General features: G+C 43.1%; 1 long non-coding RNA gene across 1 annotated transcript in view; it reads right to left on the minus strand.

Moving 5' to 3' along the window:
• LOC308066267 overlaps window positions 1-11702 on the minus strand; it is a 30003-nt gene that overhangs the window by 2135 nt on the left and 16166 nt on the right. The gene's annotated exons all lie outside the window — the stretch shown is intronic.

An 11702-nucleotide genomic window follows, 5' to 3' on the forward strand; every position in this document is an offset into this window, starting at 1 on the left:
AACACAGCCAGCACTAGTGGCAACTGATATGCAAATGTCTCAGGGGACCCAGGCTCAAGTGACCACAAATGGCACCATGGAGACACCTGAGCTTCTGTGGTTAGTGTGATTAATTGATTTATTATAAGTTTTATATATTACTTTCCTGTTTGGTTGACAGATAGGTTTGGCTGGAAAAGAATCATTCAGAAAGCCATACTTTTTCACCAGATGATGGAAGAATCTACTTGGGTCTCGTATTTCAAGCGGTTTGATGCTGAATGCATCAGACTTGGGTTGTTTTCTTTGGCTTTGGATGACCACTGAGCAATGTGTTCTCTGGTGACTATGAAGCTGCTTGGTTGCCCAGAGAAGCTGTGGGTGCCCCATCCCTGGAAGCGTTCAAGGTCAGGCTGGGGTTTTGAGCAACCTGATCTAGTGAAAGTTGTCCCTGCCCATGGGAGGGGGGTTGGACTAGATGATCTTTAAAGGTCCTTTCCAATGCAAACTGCTCTATGATTCTACAATGCTATGATTAGATCAGTGTCCCCTGAAAAACAAGTCCCTCCTAGAAAACTAAAGGAGAAAAACCAACAACAACAACAACAAACAAACAAACCAGAAAACAAGTGCCTAACAAACGGAACTAAGTGAGTGCCTATTCTGTGCCAGCCACCTGAGTGCAGTGGGAGTACGTACAGATGGGGGGAAATGTGTTTGCAGAGGGCATGGGGAAACTCAGCAGTAACTGAAAGGGTAAACAGCTGAAATGCATGTGCGTATTCTTCTTTCTGCCGTTTCAAATGCTGCTTTCTTCACAGGGAAGGGGGAGGCTATGCAGAACCCTCCATGCTGAGCTGCTAAATGAATTTTTCCTCATGAAAGCTGGGGGGAGAATGAGGCTGCCACTGACTCCCATCCTCAGCTATTGGAGTGTAATTGTGCCTAGGGCCAGGCAGCTGCTCCCTCCTGCCCCTAAATGGAAAGGAAACAGTGCCTGTATTTTTAAGGAGGATTTTGACTGAAGCAAAATAAAGCTGTTGCAAAACATACAAACAGAGGTAAATGAGAAAATTCTTGATTCTCTTCTTCACTTTGGAAGGACAAGGAAAAGCTCAGAGACAGACATCCAGCTGGAGCTCAGTCTTGCTGGGGAAAGACTTAATGGGGCCAGGGAAGTCAGGATCAGCTGCAGACAGGAGGGTTAAAAATATAATAAAGTCAACAGACAAGGCACTAATTACTTGTTGGGGGAAGAGGAGGGCACATATCCCATTTCTTCTCACTTTTAGTCATCTGTGGGGTATGCCTGTCCCTTTCTTCTGCTCTGAGGTTTGACCAAGTAGTGTTATCAGGATGCCACACTTGCCCTTACTGACCAGGTTAGCAGTCTCCGTGAATGAAGTATCCATCCCTAAAAGTGCCACATGGCTCAGTAACGCTCTCTTTAAGCTACCATTACAAAACTTGTCAATTCCTGTGCTATCTCATCTTGTGCCGTGTGTCCGTGCTATAGAGGCTTTGAAGCACTCTGGGAATGTGTTAGCCGTGCCTTATCCTATGTTTTCTTCACTCTGTGGCTCATCTGTCACCCTGGTTCATCTGCCTCTCACCCAGGACAGCCCCTCCTTGCTCTCTTCCATTCTTCACTAACACAAAAAGTGAAGTGTTACCCTGAGGCTATGGCAAACAGCTTTATAACACTGACCCTAAACCAGGAGCATCCTGAACTACTGCAAGCTGTGACAAAATGCCATGGAGATCTTCATGACATGGTATTGTAAGCAGATAATCAAATTGCAGCTTAAACTTGCATCACCTCACAGTGTGACTGAAGCTGACAAGACCATGACCAAGGAAATGGCTCTGTAGTGTTGACAGTATGAAGATGGTCAGCATGAATATGATTCTTGAAAGTATTCACAAGGCTTAAGACTAACTTGTATTCAGTGTAACCCATCATTTTTATGGGTAGCTTCTGCTCCCACAGAGGGGCAGAGAAGCTATTTGCTAGAAGATACCTGGTGCCATCTTTTTGGCTGTGGGCTACCACTGGTTGGAAGTCTCAGCAGTGGTGTGAAAGTGCTGAGGAAGGCATGGGACTACAAGGATCCACATGGTCACTGGTGATCCTGGGGAAGGTTGGCCAGGTACTGGCATGTCTATCATGCACACAGGAGTGTAAATAATGGAGAGGATTCATTTAATGCACTGTAGCTGTCAGAGCTGCTGGCATTTAGGAGCACTATGCCAGTTCATCTATTAGCAGGAGGGAAAGATGTAAGCAGGGAAAAATTCTTCATTTGAAAGAATGCATAGGGAAATGATGTCTGCGATAGCCTGGTAAAAAGTAAACCAAATCATTTAATGTCTGATGGCATGAAAGTCCAACTTCACAACCTTTTCTTCTCTTATTTGTCAGCGCTGTTGAATGAGGAATCATGTTTTTCATTGATGCCATTTAGTAAGGTAAACACTGGGAAAACTCTTTAATAAAGAGTTTTAAATAAAATATTAATACCTCTTAGCAAAGTGGGCTGCCCTGCTAATTACTGAAATTGTCTCATTAACACATAAACTTTTTGCACCAACAGTATGCCATTTATTTTTTCAAATCCAAGAAACCCAATCCAAATTTCCCTTTCCAAGGAGCTGGAGACAAGAGGATTTCTCATGTTTCCCTTTATTACCTGTCATACGTACAGTTGTCCTGAGCAGGGAAGCTGGAAGTGTGATCTCCTCAAAAAACTCTAAGAAGGGAAAGGCTTTAGCCCCACAGAGAAGTGGATCCTTGTCCATGCTCCATGGTTTGTGCTTCCCTCTGCCAAAATGATGGGTGTAGTATGTTGAGAAGAGGTTGCCTAATATCGGCTAAAGCTGTTCTAAGGCAACTTAAGTTAAGGGTGGTAGTCAGGTGTGTATGGAATGGGCAACCTCATCAAGATCAATACCAGCTTCTCCATTCTCCTCTTTAGCAGCAAAAAGTTTGTGGCCCATCACTATACAAGGTTACATTCTGCTTGATCCCAGCACACCACCATTTTCTATGAAAGTACAACAAAAAAATTGTTCTTGCAATTTCTTGCATATTACATGGCAACACTGTAGACCAGTTTGGTGCTGTAAGAAATAGTGAGGCAGATTTGGGGATACCTAAACTTCTTCTAAATATTAATATTGCTAGAGGTCCCTGTGCCTGTGAAAAAATACATGGAAGTCCTTCTGATAATATTTGAATACAAGATTATTTCTTACTCGGCATTCTGCACTAAAAAAATAAATACAGAGGTCTACTTAGCTGCTTTCTGTTGTATTTTGATATCATACATGTCCTAAGGGGGAGGCTGTCATATTTCTGTCATGGAAAAACAAATATCTCTTTTCAGTGCACTCTTTCATTTCCATGGCCTTTTAGTTGACCTCTGATTTTCAGGCACAGAGGCTACAAATAGCAAAAGCTTGAAACAAATTAAAAACAAGACAGTTATTCCCTCCATGCAGGACCAGAGCCTGGAGCTTCTCTGTACTTTCTCTGTCTACAGGCTCCTGGCAGCACTGCTGGAGCAATTCCCTCACTGCCAGGACTGTGGCTTCCTTCTGTGTTCTGGGCTTTGATAGCTTTAACAGGAATGTGGGGAGACCACCAGGATCCCCTACAGAAGCTAAGGCTACACATGAAGTGGCTTCAAAGTTTTATGTCTCTTCCTAGTATGTGCTTTCTTCTGATGGATTTGTGACATCTCCTGCCAGGCCAACATCCACATTCGGAATTCTTGGCCTAACTAGGTAATTCCTTACCCTCCTTCTACCACTAGCTTTGTTTGAAAGGTCTTCTGCTACCACCACATGATGGACTGACTTGCCTTGCTTTTTGCATTCAGATGTACTTCTGTCTTTCTTTTGCTTTCCTCCTTCTGACTGGTTGAGGAACTGCCAGTTACAGGACCACCTTATCTATCCTGCTCTTCATCTGGCCTTCCAACACTTAGGATTCGGAAAGAGCTACATTCTGACTTTTCTCTACAGATCTGTTCTGCCTGACTGAGGAAGATGGGAATTAAACAAACAAAAAATCAAACTATGAACAGATTCAAGCCAGCTTTGTCTTATCTCATGCCACAAAAAAGCTCAGTGGGCTTCATACTCCAGCCTCTTTCTAGATATGCATGATTACTTAACTGGCATTTGCAGAAGAGCTACTTGCTTGACCAAAATCTTCTGATATGTTCTGTGCCATGTCTTCTTTCACATCCCCACAAAATGAATCAAACACGCAGATCAAAGTATTTCCAGAAGATGCATTTAGACCAGCAGAGCACTGGAGAAACATAAGGGACAGATTCTGTGTCTTGCTGCAAAAGCACGGTCCAGGAGAAGATGAAATAAAGTAGTGGGGACTAAATGTATTCTACCTGCCCATAACATATTTGAAAAGTCATGGCAGTCAGATAAAGTCCTCAGTGACTGGAAAAAGGGAAACACTGCACCTGTTTTCAAAAAGGATAGAAAGGAGAAGCCGGGGAACTACTGACCTGACAGCCTCACCTCTGTGCCTGGGAAGATCGTGGAACAGATCCTCCTAGAAGCTATGCTAAGGCACGTGGAGGACAGGGAGGTGAATCCAGATACCCAGCATGGCTTCACCAAAGCCAAGTCTTGCCTGACCAACCTAGTGGCCTTCAATGATGGATTGACTATATCAGTGGGCAAGAGAAGAGCTATGGATATCATCTATCCAGACTTCTGTAAGGCCTTTGATATAGTCCCCCACAACATCCTTCTCTCTCAGTTGGAGAGATATGGTTTTTATGAGTGGACTGTTTGGTCGTTGAGGAATTGGTTGGCATCCAAAGAGGAGCAGCAATCAACGGCTCAGTAAGTGGATGGAGATCAGTGATGGGTGGTGTCCCTCAGGGGTCCATATTGGCGCCAGTACTGCTTAGTATCTTCATCAATGACATAGACAGTGGGATTGAGAGTACCCGCTGCAAATTTGCAGATGACACCAAGCTGAGTGGTGCAGTTGACATACCTGAGGGATGGGATGCCATTGAGAGGAACCTGGACAAGCTTGAGAAGTGGGCCCACATGACCCTCATCAGGTTCAACAAGGCCAAGTGTAAGGTCATGCATGTGGGTCAGGGCAACTGCCAATATCAATACAGGTTGGGGGCTGAAAGGATTGAGAACAGGCCTGTGGAGAAGGATCTGGGGATTCTGGTGGGTGAAAAAGTGGACATGAGCTGCCAGTGTGCACTCATAGCTCAGAAAGCCAGCCACATCCCAGGCTACATCAAAAGAAGTGTGGCCAGCAGGTTGAGGGAGGTGATTCTGCCTCTCTACTGCGCTCTGGTGATACCCCACCTGGAGTACTACATCCAGCTCTGGAGTCCTCAGCACAGAAAAGACATGGACCTGTTGGAGCACATCCAGAGAAGGGCCACAAGAATGATCAGAGAGATGAAACACGTCTCCTGTGAAGAAAGGCTGAGATAGTCAGGGTTGTTTAGCCTGGGCAAGAGAAAGCTCCAGGAAGACATTATTGCAGCCTTTCTGTATTTAAAGGAGGCTTATAAGAAAGATAGAGAGAGACTTTTAAACAGGGTCTGTTGCAATAGGACAAGGGGTAATGGTTTTAAACTAAAACAGGGTAGATTTAGACCAGATACAAGGAAGGAATTTTTTTGCAACGGGGGTGGCAGAACACTGAAAGAGGTTGCCCAGAGAGGTGGTAGATGCCCCAGCCATGGAAACTTTCAAGGTCAGGTTGGACAGGTCTCTGAGCGACCTGATCTAGTTGCAGATGCCACTGCTCATTGCAGGGGGGGTGGACTAAATGACTTTTTAAAGTCCCTTCCAACCTGAACCATTCTATGATTCTATGTGCACACACTCAGGGTTCCTCCAGTAGTGAAAATGTTCCCTCCATCCCATTATAAACATGAGCAGCCCTGACGACGTTAGCATGCAGCAAGGTCTGCAGAGCTATCTGCAGGAGGTTCAGCGTGCTCACAGGGCAGGGCGCAAGCTTATATTGCTGCCCTGAAGGAGAATTCACTGGGGTCCTCAGTCTCTGTGTCAACAGCATGACCACTGTACGTCTGCTACAGGAGAGTTCATGGGTCAAAAGCCCAAAAGCTGCCACAACAGGACATCTGCATTTAATTTCTTGCTTCACAAGCCAATCTAGTCATAGTACAACCGTGTGTCATGCACTGTCAGGCAGGAGTAGCCTAGCCACCAGTGTCCTCCTGCAGCATTCCTTTTTTTCACATCATTAGTATTAGAGATGTGTACCTTGACTTGATATTTCTTCCACCCATCAAAATGGAGACAATCTCAGGCACAGGGGATCCTTTCACTGCCATAATCCACTACATCTGTAACAACATGTTGGCTCCTTCTCATAGGTAGGTTATTGGATAAAAAGATATCAGTTTTTTCCCAAAAGCATGGAGCAACTGTTCAATGGAACAATCCAACTGTTCCTGCAACCCAGGAAGGAGAAAACAACATAGTCTTGGGCAGGAAGGAGTGGGGAAAGCAACAGATTATATAGTACCTCCTTGGATTTGACCTTTTGGGTCTGAAACCACTGCAGAAGGTTAGACAGATGCAACTGTTTGGAGGATACTCTTCTCCAGATATGGCAGTGCCTGACTTTCCTTTCTGTTCGAATTTTCCATGTCGACATCCTCTAGCCATCCTGAACACACCAATCTTCTTGCAGGTGCATTTGCTTTCCAAACCACTGTCGTGACATTTACAGAGGAAGTTCCCACAGCTCTCCATTCATTTCTTTATTTGCCTTCTGCGACCTTTTCCCAGTCCGTCTCCTGGAACTCCTCTTCCTTCTTCTCTGTTCCTATTTTTCTCTCCAAATGGCACTGGAAATCTCTCTGTGCCTAATTATGCTCAAACCATGGCTGTTGTGAAAGCTTTTTCCCCTTGTATCTCCCACCGTCTGGAACAGTCTTTTTTTTCTGTTGTTTCTTTCTGCCTCACTGCTTCTCCATCTATTTTCAAAACTCATCTGAAAACATCTCTGCTCCCATGCCTGTGCCTCTTAATTTCTCTCTCCCTCTGCTATTATGTATTATTTAACTTTGATAAGTACCTTGGGATGCCGTTTGTATGAAGCAAATTCTACTAAATAAAGCTGTAGTCTACTGTCAGCAGAGCTTACTCAAACTATTTGCTTTCCCACTTGGTCTTCAGTAAACAGCAGACCCCCCTGTGCTGACGAGGAATGGCATTATGCTGATGACCGTGCAGTAACTGGAAAGAGGAGGGATGCAGCACCACCTTACAGATTTGTAGCAGAGGCTGCTCTGAGCCAGAGCCCTTGTGGTAGAGCACACCTCACCAGGAGCACAAGTGATGCCTGGGAAACTTGGGGGAAGTCAAGGGAGCAACGTGAAATGCTGTGAGATTGCAAGGCTTATTAATTATCCAGGCTCACTGATTAGCTCTGCTTTTCTCAGATCTCACGTACACGTGTAAATACCTGAGGCAGACACCTGGCATGAGGTGCAGATCTGAGGCACAAATGGCAGCAACAAAATTATCTAAGCATAGCATTGCTGCAAATAGGCTCAAGGGAAGCCAGCTGAGGGTAAAAAGCAGAGCTATAACTTGCTCACCTCTAAAGTGCAGGAGAGGTGCACAGAGGCTGGCTCAGTGCAATTGTGGGGGTAGGGATTGTTCCCTCCTGTTCCTTGGCTCTTCTCATCTGCTTTCCTTTAGCTGTGAATTATTAAAAATATTAATAATAATAATAATAGAAAAAATAACAGCAGCATATGTTTTGGGGTCCTCTGACGCTTAGTGGGACAGCTGCCATTTGTCAGTGGACAGTTTGTAATGGTTTTTTCATACCAGTCCTGGATCCTGAAGCAATCTGGGCTGCACGTCTTCTGTTCTGCACCCACTGTCTGCAGGCAGGGGGGATGGGACAATTATATGTATTCATCATCACAGTAACATAGAAATTCTCAGTCCTAAATTTGCCTCAACCTCCAAAGCACTGACCACCGTCCTAGGCCAGCCTTCCTAGAAAGTAAAAGTGTTGTGGCAGAGCATGCATCATACCTTCCATCAGGGACACTGGGAGCAAGAGGAGCTGGGTTGCCTTTGGTTAAACCCAAGTTCTCACTGGAAACTTCTGCTGAAGGGTAGCACACATCAAAAAGGGAGAGGTAATGGTGCTGTGTGGCTTACTGATCTAGTGAAAAATAGCCTACTCAGGGGATCTGCAGAGCAAGAAACATTCTGATAAACTGATTAGAAAGTAATTCTGAATAATAACCACTCTTTTGAGAAAATAATAAACTTGTTCCTGAAAAATTGAAGAGTAAAAGAGGCTAAATTTATTGAATAAATAATTTTCCATGAATTATTCACTCAGCTTTAGCGCTTACAGCTATTACATTAAAATATTCCCCTATTTAACATATAATGCAAACTAATAACAATTAAAGTCAGTAGCAGTGGAATGTTCTCAGTAAGCCACACTGAGGATTGCTATGCAGCTTAGCCACAGTGGAGTGGCCGTTTATTAATCTGCAAACATGTGCAGCGTAATTGAGTATTTATAGTCATCGGCCAATCAAAGTGCTGGGATTTACTTAGACATAGCACAGTTACTTTTCACTGTTGTGAAAAATCTATTTATTCTGGTCCTATGTGCTACCCTTGCCAGCCAGACCACTGCTTGCTCGTAATTCTCCCATCTAGACACTCAGAGTTAACCCTCACATCCATTAAAATCAGCACCAGAACTCCTCTTGACTTCATAAAAGCCAACACTTCAGCTCAGGTTTCACCCTGCTCTTAGGTGATAAAAGATGGTTTGACAAAAATGGGCCAAGAGATAGATGAAATGTAGATAAGTTAGGCAGTGGCTTTGACCCACTTTTATTGAACCCATATAGTGGCTCTGACTTGTTTTAAAGTTAATTCCCTTCAACTAGCTTTAAAGCTTGTTAAAAATGGCCCCTCTTTGGGCGGTCAAACAGTCGTCAGCCTCATCATCCCCTCTTTGTCTCCAAGCAGGGCATCCTGCTGAGCTGAGGGCTGCACTCCCTCAATCTTGTTCTATCAGGTGAAAAATACCGTTGCAATTTGCACAGACGGAAGGCAAAACCACTTCCCAAACAAAACTACCTTGACTCTAGCTCTTTTTTTTGTGCCTTTGTCTGGAAACGATGTGAGAGAGAGCACAGCTCTGCTGCAGCAGCCAAGTGAGCACATCTTTGTATGTGTACGGTGGTGTTCTCCACTCCAGGTTGGTTTCACCATATCCTGAGCTAACAAACACCAAGGCTGAAGGAATTTACTTCCTATAAAAATTTCAGCCTTCAGGTTCCAAGTTTATTTAGCTCAAGATGTGGTAATTACCTGCTCACAAACAGGAAGTATACCCTCTGGTACTGATCTACTTAATAGAAGTTTATTGGGTAACATTGACCATAATGATAACTAAAATGGATATATAGCGCCATTAAACGAGGTTTAGTCTTCAACAGCCATGAGTCTATCTAGCAGCTTTAGTGTAAGTTTTATCCCCTCTTTTCAGTACTTTACAGCCTTTTGTCCTTTCCTGCCTCTTCTCCAGTCCTGGTACTTTCTGTGGTGATGTTACAACAGCACTTTAGCTATCTGGAAATACAGCACTAATAAAAGCACCATGAATAAAGGGAACATAAGCTCTCACTTCATCATTCTGGTTTCTTGCCTTGATCTCTCTAACACTTCACATTCCCCTTGCTGGGAACTCTTTTGCTTAGCAACCATGCTTCTCTTCAGAAGCAAATGAAAAATACTTCTCTTGTTGATAGATGCAAAAAATAATTGCTATAATAGTCAATTTGGACCATCTAATCTTAAAAAGAACACAAAGCAGTGACTAGGGGAATAGACCTTGGGTACAAAGACCGGTTCCTTACTCTTGCAGTTTTGTGTGACACCACAGTAACTAGGTGCCTAAACACTTCAGAGGATCACAGCCTTAGTTTCTATCCACTCAGTTCCTCATTTTTAAAACACAAATCATTTTCCCACATCCATAAGTGGATTGTGAAGATAAATACATGAGGATCATGAGATATTCGGATACTGCAGTTAAGAGGATCAAGTGATTGCTATGTGTGATTTATTATCCTGTTCTTTTTGCGGTGGCTAATATCGTATTCTTCAGGCAAACTATATAAGAGGAAAATAGATACTTTTTTCTATGAAAGCTTCATGCTCGTTTTTTGTTGCTGTTGTTTCACAATCTGAAAAATGGGTTTGGATCCCTTATAGTGTTCTTGCTATTGTACCTGGCTGTTTTCCTTAGTCATATAGGTAACCACTTCTGTATTTCATTTCATCAGTTCTCATTAATATCCTGTAGCAATGAGATCTGTCAATCGGTTTGCTGTTATGCAGGAAAAAGACTTGGGTTTTAGCAGTGTTAAATGTTTTGCCTTCCAAATTTGCAAACTATCCTTTTATTTTTGTACACAGACCCACCTTTGTATCTTGTTTAATTGGCATTTTGGTATTTTGTTTAATTTAGTCCAATCCACTTTGTGAAGGCAACCTTTCCTTTGTCCAAACTTATGTTTGCTTAGCTGATTTTATTTACAAATATGATGTTACTGCAAGCTGCAGCAAAGCTGTCTTTTTATTCTCTTTTCTCTGAGGAGTTCCAGTCTTCCTGTTGCTCATAAATGCCATTAGTTTCTGAGACAAGTAGTAGCTCAGGTCTCAATACATCGTTTTAGACAGAGCTACTAGAACTAAACCATATCCAGAGGGGATACACCATTTGTGCAAAGAGCACTGTAATAGCTCCAGTAATATTTTCTAGCCCATACTTCACACCCTCTCATGTCTAGCTTGTCCTTTATAAATCACTGCTCTGTGGGGAAAAGAATTCTTCACTGAATCATCTACGGTAACGCTCAAATGCTCACAGTTAGGTGGTTCTAGTTTATTTATCCCGCAGCCTCTTCTGACCGTCTGTGGATTTGCTGTCTCTGATGCTGAGTGAGCATATCCACCCTTCTCTGCAGCCTCTATCTACAGCAGGAGAGGATGAGTGGGACATGTCTGCCCAGCATGCACACATACTATTCTCTCCCTCTGCAGAATTATGGTGAGAGGCAGTCACTGCTGGAGATTGTCAGCTGCAGCATTTTTGGAGCAAGAAAATCCGCTAATTACATTGTTTGCACTAGACCACCAAAGGAAAAAAAAAGCCAACAACACAAAGCTGAACTCCTGCTCAAAAGGAGCATTAAGAGGCAAAAAAAGAGTTCATTAAAGCAAAGTAATATCCTAAATAAAGCTAATGCACTCTCTCCTGTTCCAATGAGCTTCATGAATAATGGATAAACAAAGCTTCATCTGCTTTAATTAATCTGGTTTCAGAATTAATTTGACCCAACACAAAATTAGCAGTCAATTTAAAGCTTTGGCTGCTCAACAGGTTCAGGATATACAAAGAGACTGGGTTAGCAGAAAGTGCTGCAAACAGCAAAGGGCAATATTTTATTCCCTAAAGTAAAAGGACTGGTTAATTAATACATAGCTAAGGTGGGGGATGCATTTCCCTTGCCAGAAAGTAATTTTACTCTGATGTTTTATTTGTAAATTTAGACTCTTTGGCTAAGATCTTCTTGCCTGTTCCAGAAAGTTCCTGAATTTCCTTTAATGTCTATTTATCTTCTTTTGGA

This window comes from Falco punctatus, assembly GCF_963210335.1.
Source record: "Falco punctatus genome assembly, chromosome: 6".
Lineage (NCBI taxonomy): Eukaryota > Metazoa > Chordata > Aves > Falconiformes > Falconidae > Falco > Falco punctatus.